Source organism: Sorex araneus, chromosome 8 (assembly GCF_027595985.1).
Source record: "Sorex araneus isolate mSorAra2 chromosome 8, mSorAra2.pri, whole genome shotgun sequence".
NCBI lineage: Eukaryota > Metazoa > Chordata > Mammalia > Eulipotyphla > Soricidae > Sorex > Sorex araneus.
In genome coordinates this window covers 59,779,028-59,792,487 of record NC_073309.1, presented here as the reverse complement: position 1 = coordinate 59,792,487, position 13,460 = coordinate 59,779,028, and positions in this window count along the sequence as shown.

Below are 13,460 nucleotides of genomic sequence, written 5' to 3'. Positions count from 1 at the left end.
CTTTATATAACTTCTCCAGTTCCATGTAGAACCTCTCAATTTCTTCATAGTAGTTGGAAGTTGGTGTGTAGACGATGAAGATAGAAACTGCAGGCAGTGAGCTCCATCTATTCAAGCGTAAGCGTCCAATTTGGGTTGTTAGGCCTTCAAATGAATCAATGCTCATGGCCAAGTTCGTGTTGACAAGGACACCAAGGCCACCAACATCTCTGTTGTCGCATGTTTCGAGGAACAATTCTTCTCCAGTGTCAAAAGTGGCGTGATGTGATTGATGTCTCCTCATTTCGGTCAGACCAATCAGGTCCTCGATGGATGCTTCTGATGCCAGTGACCGTGCGTTGAAAGTACAGACAATCATCTTATTCTTTCTTCGTTTTGGCAGTCTAGTTAGTCCCCAAGATTTTTTCAGCCTCTCTTTGCTCATCTTTCTTAACGCTGCCGTATTGGGGGCTCTTTTGTTGACAGGTGAATGATGCCAATTGTTATTACTGTTGTTGGCATATCGAATACGAGACGGGTAACTTGCTAGGCTCTGCCGTGCGGGCTCAATACTCTCCATAGCTCGCCAGGCACTCCGAGAGGGACGGAGGCTTTCAGGGTGGCCTCCAATCACCCTTAGAGGTGTTTCCATGGTTCACACTAAATGTGAACCCTATCAGATATGGTATGGGAATAATAGGTATTAAGTGTTTTATGGTGTGTCATGCGGCTGCTTGGTCCAGAGAGCAACCTGGAGGGTGGCAGTGTCTGGATAGTAAATGTAGAGGAGATCGGCCAGTGAGGTATTTATGTTGGGTAGGGTGGCGTGTCTGGGTTGGACCCCTCCCTCAGATGCCGGGGATTGGAGGAGGCAGACAGAGGATCTTGTTTCCAGGTCTCCTTGAACCTAGAGCTAAGGTTGCAAAGTTCTGCTAACCTGGCTTTGTGGGGCTTCACTCGTGTGTGAGGTTCGGCCCAAGTGTCCGGAGAGCAACCTCCGACATCCCGATGGATCTATCACATCCTCCAGAAAGGCAATGGAGAAAATTATTCACAACTTCTACTCAGATCTCTTTGGCAGCCATGTCCACCTGCCCACATAGCAAATTCTGAAGGATGGATATGTCGTTCCCAACGTTCTCCCTTCTGAAATCCGACATGCCATTTCACTGGTAAAGACGTGAACAGCACCTGGTCCGACAAGGTCAGACCCATGCAACTGAAGAATCTGCCGCCAGTACTCATCAATACACTGGCCCGACTCTTCACATGCTACCTGTCTGAATGCAAGGTTCCATCCCAGTGGAAAACCAGTAGGACCGTTCTGTTGTACAAGAAGGGAGACATCCACAACTATCACCCAATCTGCCTGTTGTCTGTTGTCTACAAGTTGTTCACTCATGTCATCCTGAATAGAATAGGCAGAACACTAGACGAAGGACAACCATGCGAGCAAGCCCTGTTGCGAAGAGGATTCAGCACGATAGACCATATCCAGACAGTGACCACACTCATTAAAGTTTCACGAGAGTTCAAGATGCTGCTCTGTCTAACAGTCATCGACTTAAAGAAGGCCTTCAATTCTGTGGAGACTGAGGCATTCATCAAAGCCTTGGTAAAACAGGGCGTTCAAACTCAGTATATCAAAATCCTCTGCGAGCTGTATTGTGGATTCACCACCAGGATCTCACCATTCTACAAGGAAGTGATCATTGTTCTAAAGAGAGGGATGTGGCAAGGTGATACCATTTCACCGAAACTCTTCAGTGCCGCCCTTGAGAACATCATGCGACAACTGGAATGGGAAGTAATGGGAGTGAAGATAGACGGTCGGCAATTACACCACCTCCACTTCGCTGATGACATTGTTCTCATAACGCCAAACATCAGCGAAGCGGCAGAAATGCTGGCTGACTTCAACTGCGAGTGTAGAAAGGTCGGATTGCAGCTGAATCTCAAAGAAACGATGTTCATGAAAAACGAACTGGTCCCTGAAGCTCGTGTACCTGGGTCAAGAAATCAAAATGAGGAATGACTTGGTGCCAGAACTGCGCAGGAGGAAGAGAGAAGTGTGGAATGCCTTCAAGAGTGTCGTAGAGGTGCTTAAGAGAATGAAGAACCTCCGACTCTGGGCACATATTTTTGATTCCACCATTCTTCCTACACTAACATATGCCTCAGAGACCTGGGCCCTATGCAAGCAGGATGAGAATGTTATTAGGGTATCCCAAAGAGGAATCAAAAGAGCTATGCTGGGAATATCATGTCTCACTCAAGTGAGAGAAGGAATCCAGAGTTCTGACCTCCATCGACGGTCAAAAATCAGGGATGCTGTTTCATTTGCCAAGGCATCAAAATCAGATGGGCAGGTCATGTAATGCGATTCAGAGACGACCGTTGGACTAGAGCTGTTGCAGACTGGATTCCACGGGACTTCAGAAGACCTTGTGGCCGCCCACCAACTAGATGGTCAGATTACTTTGTCAAGTCTCTGAGTGAACGATTTGAGGCTCTTTCTGTTCCAGGAGAGAGCAGGTATCATTTGGCTACACTAGCTCGTGACAGGGACAAATGGAGATATTACTGGCACCCGCTCGATCAAATCGAAGATCGAAGATCGACAGGACTACAAGTGATACAAGTGAATATTTTATACATATAATAGGCAGCCACAGCCAGAAACTGCCCTCGGTGCCATGTAATCTCATCAGCAGCCAACATCCAGAGACTAAAACCAAGCTCCCAGAAGCTCCCGTGGCATATTTGATATGCCAAAGACAGTAACAGTAGGTCTCATTCCCCTGACCCTTAAACAGCCTCCAATAGTTGGGAAATATGAGTAAGGAAAGGCTGCTAAAATCTCAGTGCTGGGAGGAATAGAGACATTACTGGTGCCCACTCGAGTAAATGGATGAACAACTGTATGGCAGTGATACAGTGATATATTATATATATTTATTTTATTTAAATATATTGTTGTAATGGAGTATAACAACTGTTAAGTCTCAGTTTTTCATGATAGAAGTCACTTATCCCTTTTTGCATATGTGAATTGGGTTGATGGTGCTGTTTTAGGTTGTGCATGGGATTGTTCAGCTGTGCATGATCTTGCCTGTTGCCTTTGGTTGAATGTGAAAGAAAGGAGATTGACCAGCTTGTTCTCAGCAGGCCTCTATTCTGCTGGAAAAGGTCAGCTACGTGACTAATGCCAGCATGTACAGTGTGGAGAAAGACGTTCTCCTGGAAAAATGTATAACAGATAAAGTGACACAATTATAACTCAGTGTTTTCGACTCTATGCAATCCTACTGTAGAATAGAACATTACATACAACAATACTCAAAGAATATGAGGCCACATAATGCTAAAGCCAATGCACATGTCAGAGACTAACTTATTTAGATGTAGTTATACTTCGATATAGTCACTCTGAAAAAACTCCCCACATCTCTCATAAAACTTTGAAAGAACATTACCATTTTTATGGTTTTTTTTTATTCACTAAATATTTTTTTTCTTTTAGTATGAATCTTTTTCCTCTAGATCAATATGTTTCCTAATTATTCAAGCATTTAGATTTTTTGGAGTATTTTTGTTTTGTTTTGTTTTGGGGGTCTGGATCGATAGCATATCAGGGAGGGCATTTGCCTTGCATGCAGCCGACCTGGGTTCAATTCCTCCTCTCCTCTTATACAGCCTGGCAAGCTACTGAGAGTATCTCACCTGCACGGCAGAGCCTAGCAAGCTACCATTGGCGTATTCAACATGCCCAATACAGTAACAATACATCTCACAATGGAGACGTTACTGGTGCCCTCTCGAGCAAATCCATGAAAAACAGGATGACAGTGACAGATTCTTTTGGGGCCACATCTCACTATGCTCAGAGCTTACTCCTGGCAGAGCTCAGGAGACCCTATGCGGTACAGGGGATCAAATTCAGATTGGTTTCATGCAAGCAAAGCTTCTTTCTTATCCACTGTAGTATCTCTCCACCATTATTTGCTTTAGTGCTATTTTTTTTTTTGAACAGGGACCCTGCTATGCTCTGATCTTTAGGGTCCTACAGGAGATACTCAGTAGTCACCTGGGGATAACCGTCTTTCTTTGGCTTTGTTGTGCTCGGGAGTTCACCACAACAATATCTGGTGGTGCTCAGGAGTAATCAGCAACGCTTCTAACAGTGCCGTCGTGACTCATTCATTATGATGTGATTGAACTTAGAGCTTATTCTTGTAAGGTATGTGTTTCAACCCTTTGAAATCTCTTCATTTTGCTAGCATTCTTAAGTTACTTGATTAGGATGAATCTAATGGACAATTATTAAGAAAAAAATGAAACATGTATTGCAATTTCTAAAATTATGGTTAGGTATTAATGTGGGGGGCGGGAGCGATAGCACAGTGGTAGGGCATTTGACTTGCATACGGCTGACTGGGGTTTTATTCCTCTGCCCCTCTCGGAGAGCCTGACAAGCTACCAAGAGCATCTCGCCTGCATGGCAGAGACTTGCAAGCTACCCATGATGTATTTTATATGCCAAAAACAGTAACAACAAGTCTCACGATGGAGACATTACTGATGCCCACTCGAGCAAATTGATGAACAACAGGATGACAGTGACAGTGATTAATGTGGAGGAAAAGTGGCTAATGGGGAATAAAGTATATTAAAAGCTTGCTATGGAGAGATATAATCCATAAACTGCACTGTGGTTCTGCTTCTTGAAACCCATCATCCGTTTTCACCTAAAATCTTAATGTTTAAGGAAATGTCTACATTTCAGTTATACAGTGGAGGGATTAATGAGGAACAAGAGTCCATGAGCTTGCAACTACTTCTTTTAGAAGATTACTGTAAAAAGCACAGGAGATTCAAATTGCATGCTACCAATGAGAGTTTAGAGCCAAGACCATGTTTAACTAAAAGAAGAACTAGTAAACATGGTGTTTTTCCTTGTCAAACTTTCCCTAATTGAAAACCTTTTTTAATATGAAAGAAAGTTGAGAATTGTTGTTGAGGTCAAGCATCCATCTCTACACAAATAAATATTAAAAAAAAATGTTTCATATCAAATATAAGATTAATATGTGTGGTAATGTATACACACAAGGTATAAATTACAGTTCAAATTGTGATGAGTGAATATTCATTTAGTAAAAATGGAGGATTCTACAATAGACAGAAGACTAGAGGGCAAAAGAAACAAGTTACTCCAAAAATTAATGCAAATAATTGAAAAGAAATTACCCTATAATATCGAAATAAAGGGCAGGGAAACGCCTAAGGGAATGGTAAATACAGGAAAATAGAATGTTTTTCTTCTCCATTAATTTCCCCATTAATATTTAGCCTTAGGTTAATCACTAGGAGATCTATATTAAAATTCAAAGAATAATTGGTCTCACAAACGATAAAGAATTCACCCTGATTCTAGGAATCTCAATCTGAAAGATTCCCTGGAAAATAATCAGAGTAAAGGGAAATAGTTGCAAAGCTATTATATTTGAGGCAATTCTATTAATGTGCAAACAGCTTGGCATTGTGTTGGAATGACGAACACAGTTTGTAGATAAAACACTGTTGTAGGCAACCAAATCTATGTGGAGGAAACTCTGGCTCTAAGGTTTGCTATGAAAATAGGAAAAAATTCATAATCTAATCTCTGTTTGCCATACATATGGAAATGTAGAACTGTAAGGGAAAATGTTAATTCTTATAAATATAATAAATGACTCCTGGGAGCAAATAAGAGAACAGCTTTAGAAAACGTCATCTTCATAGATAGAAAATTTTTTAAAAAGTTATAACAATGATGCTTATATAGAAAAAGTTAAAAAAATAGTCAATTCTCACTACAATAATAAAGGCAGAATTCCAAGGGCAACTAAGTACTACAAAAGATGAGAGAATCAACCTTAACTTTCCTTCCTAGAGGAAAGGTAGATGATGGGAATAGGAAAGCTGAAGAAAATTCAACTTCCACTGAGCAAGCTCTATTTCTCACATGTGTGAAATGATTCCAAATATACTTTCCTTCAGGTTCATAGTACAGGATATGCTTTTCTGATTAGTTTATAGCACAACAAGATTTTTGTTTTTCTAACTAGCTTCAACACACTCCAGGTCAAATAGTTTGAGTCATACTAAATGTTTTCTCACAAGGGGCAAGGAGGTTTGTCCACCAATCATTGTGCATGCTATATTACTTTTTCCTGATGGACTTATTCTCCACTTGAGCTCTCCATCTGTTCAGAAGTGAGTAGGGTGCAGTTGGGAGAACATCTAAATAAGAGGGCTCTTCTTGAAATAATAAAACTCAGAGCAGAAATTAATTAGATGGAAACAAAAAAAAAACAATCCGAAAGATAAATGAAACCAAGACCTGTTTCTTTGAGAAAATAATCAAGATCGATAAAACTCTAGCAAGACTCACCAAAAAAGCAAGAGAGAAAACCCTAATAAACCGAATTAGAAATTAAAAGGGGGACATTACAACAGAAATTACAGAAATTCAAAGGATCCTCAGAGATTACTTTGAGAATCTTTATGCCACAAAACATGAAAACCTTGAGGAAATGGATTAATTCCTAGACTCCTATAGACTCCCAAGGCTGAACCAAGACTAGAATACCTGAACAGATTTATCACCATCAAAGAAATTGAAACTGTAATAAAAAGTCTCCCCAAGCACAAAAGTCCTGGCCAAGATGGATTTACTAGTGAATTTTTCCAAACTTTTAAAGAGGATTTACTCCCAATCCTCTTTAAGCTTTTCCAGGAAACCAAAGTATCAAAAACACTACCAAACAGTTTCTATGAAGCAAATATCACCCTGATACCAAAAACAGACAAAGATACCACAAAGAAAGAGAATTACAGATGGATGTCCCTGATGAACAACATGCAAAGATCCTCAACAAAATATTAGCAAATAGAATCCAACGACTCATCAAAAAGATTATACACAATGACCAAGTAGGATTCATCCCAGGAATGCAAGGATGGTTTAACATTAACAAGTCAATCAACATAATGCATCATATTAATAAAAGAAATAATAAAAACAATGTGATCATATCAATAGATGCAGAGAAAGCATTTGACAAGATTCAGCACCCGTTTATGCTGAAAGCTCTCAGCAGAATGGGCATCGAAGGAACTTTCCTCAATATAGTCAAAGCCATCTACCAAAAGCCCACGACAAGTATCATTCTCAATGGAGAAAAACTGAAAGTCTTCCCTCTAAGATTGGGCACAAGGCAAGGTTGCCCGCTTTCGCCACTCCTACTCAATATAGTACTGGAAGTCCTCGCCATAGCAGTTAGACAAGAAAAAGATATCAAGGGCATACAGATAGTAAAGGAAGAGACCTAGTTATCACTATTTGCAGATGATATGATATTATACTTGGAAAACCCTAAAGACTCTACAGAAAAGTTCCTAGAAACAATAAGTCAATATAGTAAAGTGTCAGGCTACAAAATCAACACCTAAAAGTCTATGGCTTTCTTATATACAATTAATGAAAGAGAAGAAATAGACATTAAAAAAGCAATCCCGTTCACAATAGTACCTCAGAAAATCAAGTACCTTGGAATAAGGTTAACCAAAGAGGTGAAGGACTTATACAAGGAAAGTTACAAAACACTACTTCAAGAAATAAAGGAGGACACTAGGAAATGGAGACACATCCCTTGCTCATGGATAGGAAGAATTAACATTATCAAAATGGCAATACTACCCAAAGCACTATACAAATTTAATGCAGTCCCTATCAGGATACCCATGAAATTTTTCAAATAAATAGACAAAACACTCCTGAAATTTATATGGAACAATAAACCCCCACGAATAGCTAAAGCAATCCTTGGAAAAAAGAAGATGGGTGGCATCACCTTCCCCAACTTCAAACTCTACTACAAAGCAGTGGTAATTAAAACAGCATGGTATTGGGATAATAACATAACTGCAGAACAATGGAACAGAGTTGAATATCCTGTAACAGACACCCAAATATATGACCACTTAATCTTTGACAAAGGAGCAAGAAATGGAAAGTGGAACAAGGAAAGCCTCTTCAACAAGTGGTGTTGGGAAAATTGAATAGCTACCTGCAAAACAATGAACTCTGACCTCTGTCTAATGCCAGGCACAAAAGTCAGATCAAACTGGATTAAACACCTCTATATCAGACATGAATCTATAAGGTTCATAGAAGAAAATGTGGGCAGAACTCTCCATGACATTGAAAATAAAAGCATCTTTAAGGACCAATCAGCACTGACCATGCAAGTGGAAGCAAACATAAACCAATGGGACTACATCAAACTAAGAAGCTTCTGCACTTCAAAAGAATCAGTGAGCAATATACAGAAAGATCCCACAGAATGGGAAAAATATTTATCCAATACCCATCTGATAATGGATTAATATCCAGGATATAAAAGATACTTGCAGAATTTTATTAGAAAAAAACCTTCAACCCCATCAAAAATGGGGACAATAAATGAACAGCTAAAGCCGTTTTAAGGGGAAATTTATAGCTCTGCAAGCATATCTCAGGAAGGAAGAAAGGGCCCACATAAATAACTTGACTTCACAGCTCAAGACCTTAGAAAAGGACCAACAAAAGAAGCCCAAACCAGGCAGAAGGAAAGAGATAATAAAACTTAGAGCTGAAATTAACGACATAGAAACCCAAAAGACAATTTGAAAGATCAATGAAACCAAGAACTGGTTCTTTGAGAAAATAAATAAGATTGATAAACCACTAGCAAGACTCACAAAAAAGAGAGAGAAAACACTTATAAGTCGAATCAGAAATGAAAAGGGGGACATCGCAAAAGAAACCAATGAAATTCAAATGATCATCAGAGACTACTTTGAAAATCTGTATGCCATGAAACAAGAGAACCTAGAAGAAATGGATAAATTCCTGGATTCCTATAATCTCCCAAGGCTGAACCAAGAAGACCTGGAGTTCCTGAATAGTCCGATTAACATCAAGGAAATTGAAACGGTAATCAAAAGTCTTCCCAAAAACAAAAGCCCAGGCCCAGACAGATTCACTAGCGAATTCTTCCAAACATTTAAAGAGGACCTATTGCCAGTTCTTCTCAAGCTTTACCAGGAAATTGAAGAAACAGAAACCATCCCAAACAGTTTCTATGAGGCTCACATCTCCCTAATACCAAAAGCAAACAAGGACACCACAAAAAAAGAGAAAACTACAGGCCAATATCCCTGATGAACACAGATGCAAAGATTCTCAACAAAATATTAGGAAACAGAATTCAACAACTCATCAAAAAGATCATACACACGACCAAGTGGGATTCATCCCGGGGATGCAAGGATGGTTTAACATTTGGAAATCAATCAACATAATAAATCATATCAACAAAAGAAAAGATAAAAGTCATATAATCATATCAATAGATGCAGAGAAAGCATTTGACAAGATCCAGCACCCCTTTATGATGAAAACTCTCGCCAAAATGGGTATAGAAGGGACCTTCCTCAATATAGTCAAAGCCATCTACCACAAGCCTACGGCAAGCATCATCCTCAATGGGGAAAAACTAAGACCCTTCCCTCTGAGAACAGGGACAAGACAAGGATGCCCACTCTCTCCTCTTCTGTTCAATATAGTACTGGAAGTACTTGCAATAGCGATTAGGCAAGAAAAAGATATTAAGTGTATTCAGGTAGGAAAGGAAGAAATCAAGCTCTCACTATTCACTGATGATATGATATTATACTTAGAAAACCCTAAAACCTCTACCAAGAAACTCTTAGAAACAATAGACTCCTATAGTAAAGTTGCAGGCTATAAAATCAATACCCAAAAGTCCATTGCTTTCTTATATGCAAATAGTGAGAGAGAAGTAAGCAACATGATAAAAGCTATCCCGTTCACAATTGTGCCTCAAAAAATCAAATACCTCGGAATCAGCTTAACTAAGGAAGTAAAGGACTTGTATAATGAAAACTACAAAACGCTACTTCAGGAAATAAAAGAAGACATGAACAAATGGAAAAATATCTCCGGCTCATGGATTGGAAGAATTAAAATTGTCAAAATGGCAATTCTCTCCAAAGCATTGTACAAATTCAATGCGATCCCTATAGGGATACCCTTGGCATTCTTCTAAGAAATGGAGCAAGCACTCCTGAAATTCATATGGAACAATAAGCCCTTAGGAATAGCTAAAGCAATTCTTGGGAAAAATAAAATGGGAGGAATCAACATCCCCAACTTCCAACTCTATTACAAAGCGGTAGTCATTAAAACAGCTTGGTACTGGAACAAAGGCAGAGCGGCAGACCAATGGAACAGGGTTGAATACTCTGACACATCCCCCCAAATATATGACCATCTAATCTTTGATAAGGGAGCAAAAAATGCAAAGTGGAGCAAGGAAAGCATGTTTAACAAATTATGCTGGCAAAACTGGACAGCTACATGCAAAATAATGGGCTTAGACCTCCACCTATCACCATGTACAAAAGTCAGATCAAAATGGATTAAGGACCTCAACATCAGACCAGAATCCCTAAGGTACATTGAAGACAAGGTCGGCAAAACCCTCCACGACATTGAAGCCAAAGGTATCTTCAAAGCTAACACGCCACTGGCCAAGCAAGTGAAAACAGAGATAAATAAATGGGACTATCTCAAACTAAGAAGCTTCTGCACCTCAAGAGAAACAGTGACCAAAGTAGAAAGACAATCTACAGAATGGGAAAGGATATTTATGCAGTACCCATCCGATAAAGGATTGATAACAAGGATATACAAGGCACTGGTTGAACTCCACAAGAAGAAATCTGCCAACCCGATCAAAAAATGGGGTGATGAAATTAACAGAAGCTTTCCTAAAGAAGAAATCCGAATGGCTCAGAGGCACATGAGAAAATGTTCCACATCACTAATCATCAGGGAAATGCAGATCAAAACAACCATGAGATAGCATCTCACACCACAGAGACTGGCCCACATCCCAAAAAAACAAAAGCAACCAGTGTTGGCGTGGATGCGGGGAGAAAGGGACTCTTCTTCACTGCTGGTGGGAATGCCGACTGGTTCAGCCCTTTTGGAAAACAATATGGACGATTCTCAAAAAATTAGAAATTGAGCTTTCATTTGACCCAGCAATATTACTCCTGGGAATATATCCCAGAGAGGCAAAAAGGTATAGTAGAGATGGCATATGTATTTCTATGTTCATTGCAGCACTGTTTACAATAGCCAGAATCTGGAAAAACCCAGAGTGCCCCAAAACAGATGACTGGTTAAAGAAACTCTGATACATCTACACAATGGAATACTATGTAGCCGTCAGAAAACATGAAGTCATGAAATTTGCATATAAATGGATCAACATGGAAAGTATCATGTTGAGTGAAATGAGTCAGAAAGAAAGAGACAGACATAGAAAGATTGCACTCATATGTGGAATATAATGTAACTGAGAAGTACAAGTTGGCAACGATGCAACTTTTGGCAGATATCTCTCTGGACTTAGTTACTAAAATACTAAAATACAGAAACCCAAAACTGAGAGGCTGCTAAGTTTGGTCACTCGACCTCATACCTCTTCATCCTCAGCAATAGAAAACAAATTATCTAATGCTTCCTTTTCAGCAGGTCTGACTTTAGGGGAGAGACTCTCCAAGCAATAATAGTGAGTTTTGTTGAAATATTGTATGCAATCAAAGTGAAAGTAAAGTGAAATTTATTAGTTACACAGGCGGGGGGGGGGCGGAGGGTGGGGGGATAGGGGAGTAGTGGGGTTAGGGGTGTGGGGGTGCGGGGTGGAGCTATACTGGGATTCTTGGTGGTGGAATATGTGCACTGGTGAAGGGATGGGTATTTGAGCATTTTCTAACTGAGATTTAAACCTGAAAACTTTGTAACTTTCCACATGGTGACTCAATAAAAAATTTAAAAAAAATAAAGCAAGCATTAAAAGAAAAAAAAAGAGAAAATACCTTCAACCCCATCAAAAAATGGGAAAATAAATGAACAGAAGTTTCCTCAAAAAAAGAAATACAAATACCCCAAAGGCACATAAAAATTGCTCCACATCACTAGTCATCAGGGAGATGCAAATCAAAACAACAATGAGATATCATCTCACACCACAGAGACTGGCACACATTCAAAAGAACAAATGCAACCAGTTCTGGCATGAATGTGGGGAAAAAGAGACGCTCCTTCACTGTTGGTGGGAATGCTGACTGGTCCAGCTTTTCTTGAAAACAATATGGATAGTCCTTCAAAAACTAGAAATTGAGCTTCCATATGACCCTGCAATACCACTTCTGGGAATATATCCCAAGGATGCAAAAGAGCACTGTAGAAACGACATCAGTACCTATATATTCATTGCAGCACTCTTCACAATAGCCAAAATGTGGAAACAACCTGAGTGCACTAAAAGAGATGACTGGTTAAAGAAACTTTGGTACATCTACACAATGGAATACTATGCAGCTTTTAGGAGAGATGAAGTCATGAAATTTGCTTATAATTGGATAAACATGGAGAGTATCATGTTAAGTGAAATGAGTCAGAAACGCCTTCTCCAAATGGAGCCCTGGCGACACTGAGCAGCAACTAACATGGCTCCGGGTTGCGGGACTGGAACACATCCGAGCCGCGGGGGGGCACTGGAGTGGGGCAGCGCCAGCCCAAACTCCAAACGGCCCTGGCCGCCGGAAGTCCCGCCCTCGACCCACCCTCGGCGCCATCTTGCCGCACTGAACAGAGAAGAGGCCAAGCAGTCTGGTGAGCAACATGGCCGGAGAAATGCTCCGGACCAGAATCCGGGCCAACAACACCAGGGATCCAGAAGGAGGAGGTACAGCTGGGACACCTTCTCCAAATGGAGCCCTGGCGACACTGAGCAGCAACTAACACGGCTCCGGGTTGCGGGACTGGAACACATCCGAGCCGCGCAGCCGCTAGTGCAGCCGCGTGACCTTTTCTAAAAACTGAAAACATACAATCTTTTAATGGAAAACCAATTATCAAATTCTTCCTTAGTAAGACTGTCTTTCTTGGGGGGAAACTCCAACAACAATAGTGAGTTTTGTTTTGCAATATGGAACGTAATCAAGGTAAAGAGGAAATGAAGTGAAATTCATCAGTTATAGAGTGGGGGGTGGGGGGCGGGGGGAATACTGAGGATTCTGGTGGTGGAATATGGACACTGGTGAAGGGATGGTTTTTGAATATTGTATAACTGAGACATAAACCTGAAAACTGTGTATCTTTCCACATGGTGATATAATAATTTTTTTAAAAAAATAATGTTTTCTAATTAAATAAATAATTATTCAAAAACTTCTAAAAAAAGAAATTAGTCAGAAAGAGAGGGACAGACTAGAGGGACTGCATCATTTGTGGAGTGTAGGGTAGCATCACATGAGGGTGACACCCAAGGATGGTTGATACAAGGGCCAGGGGGATT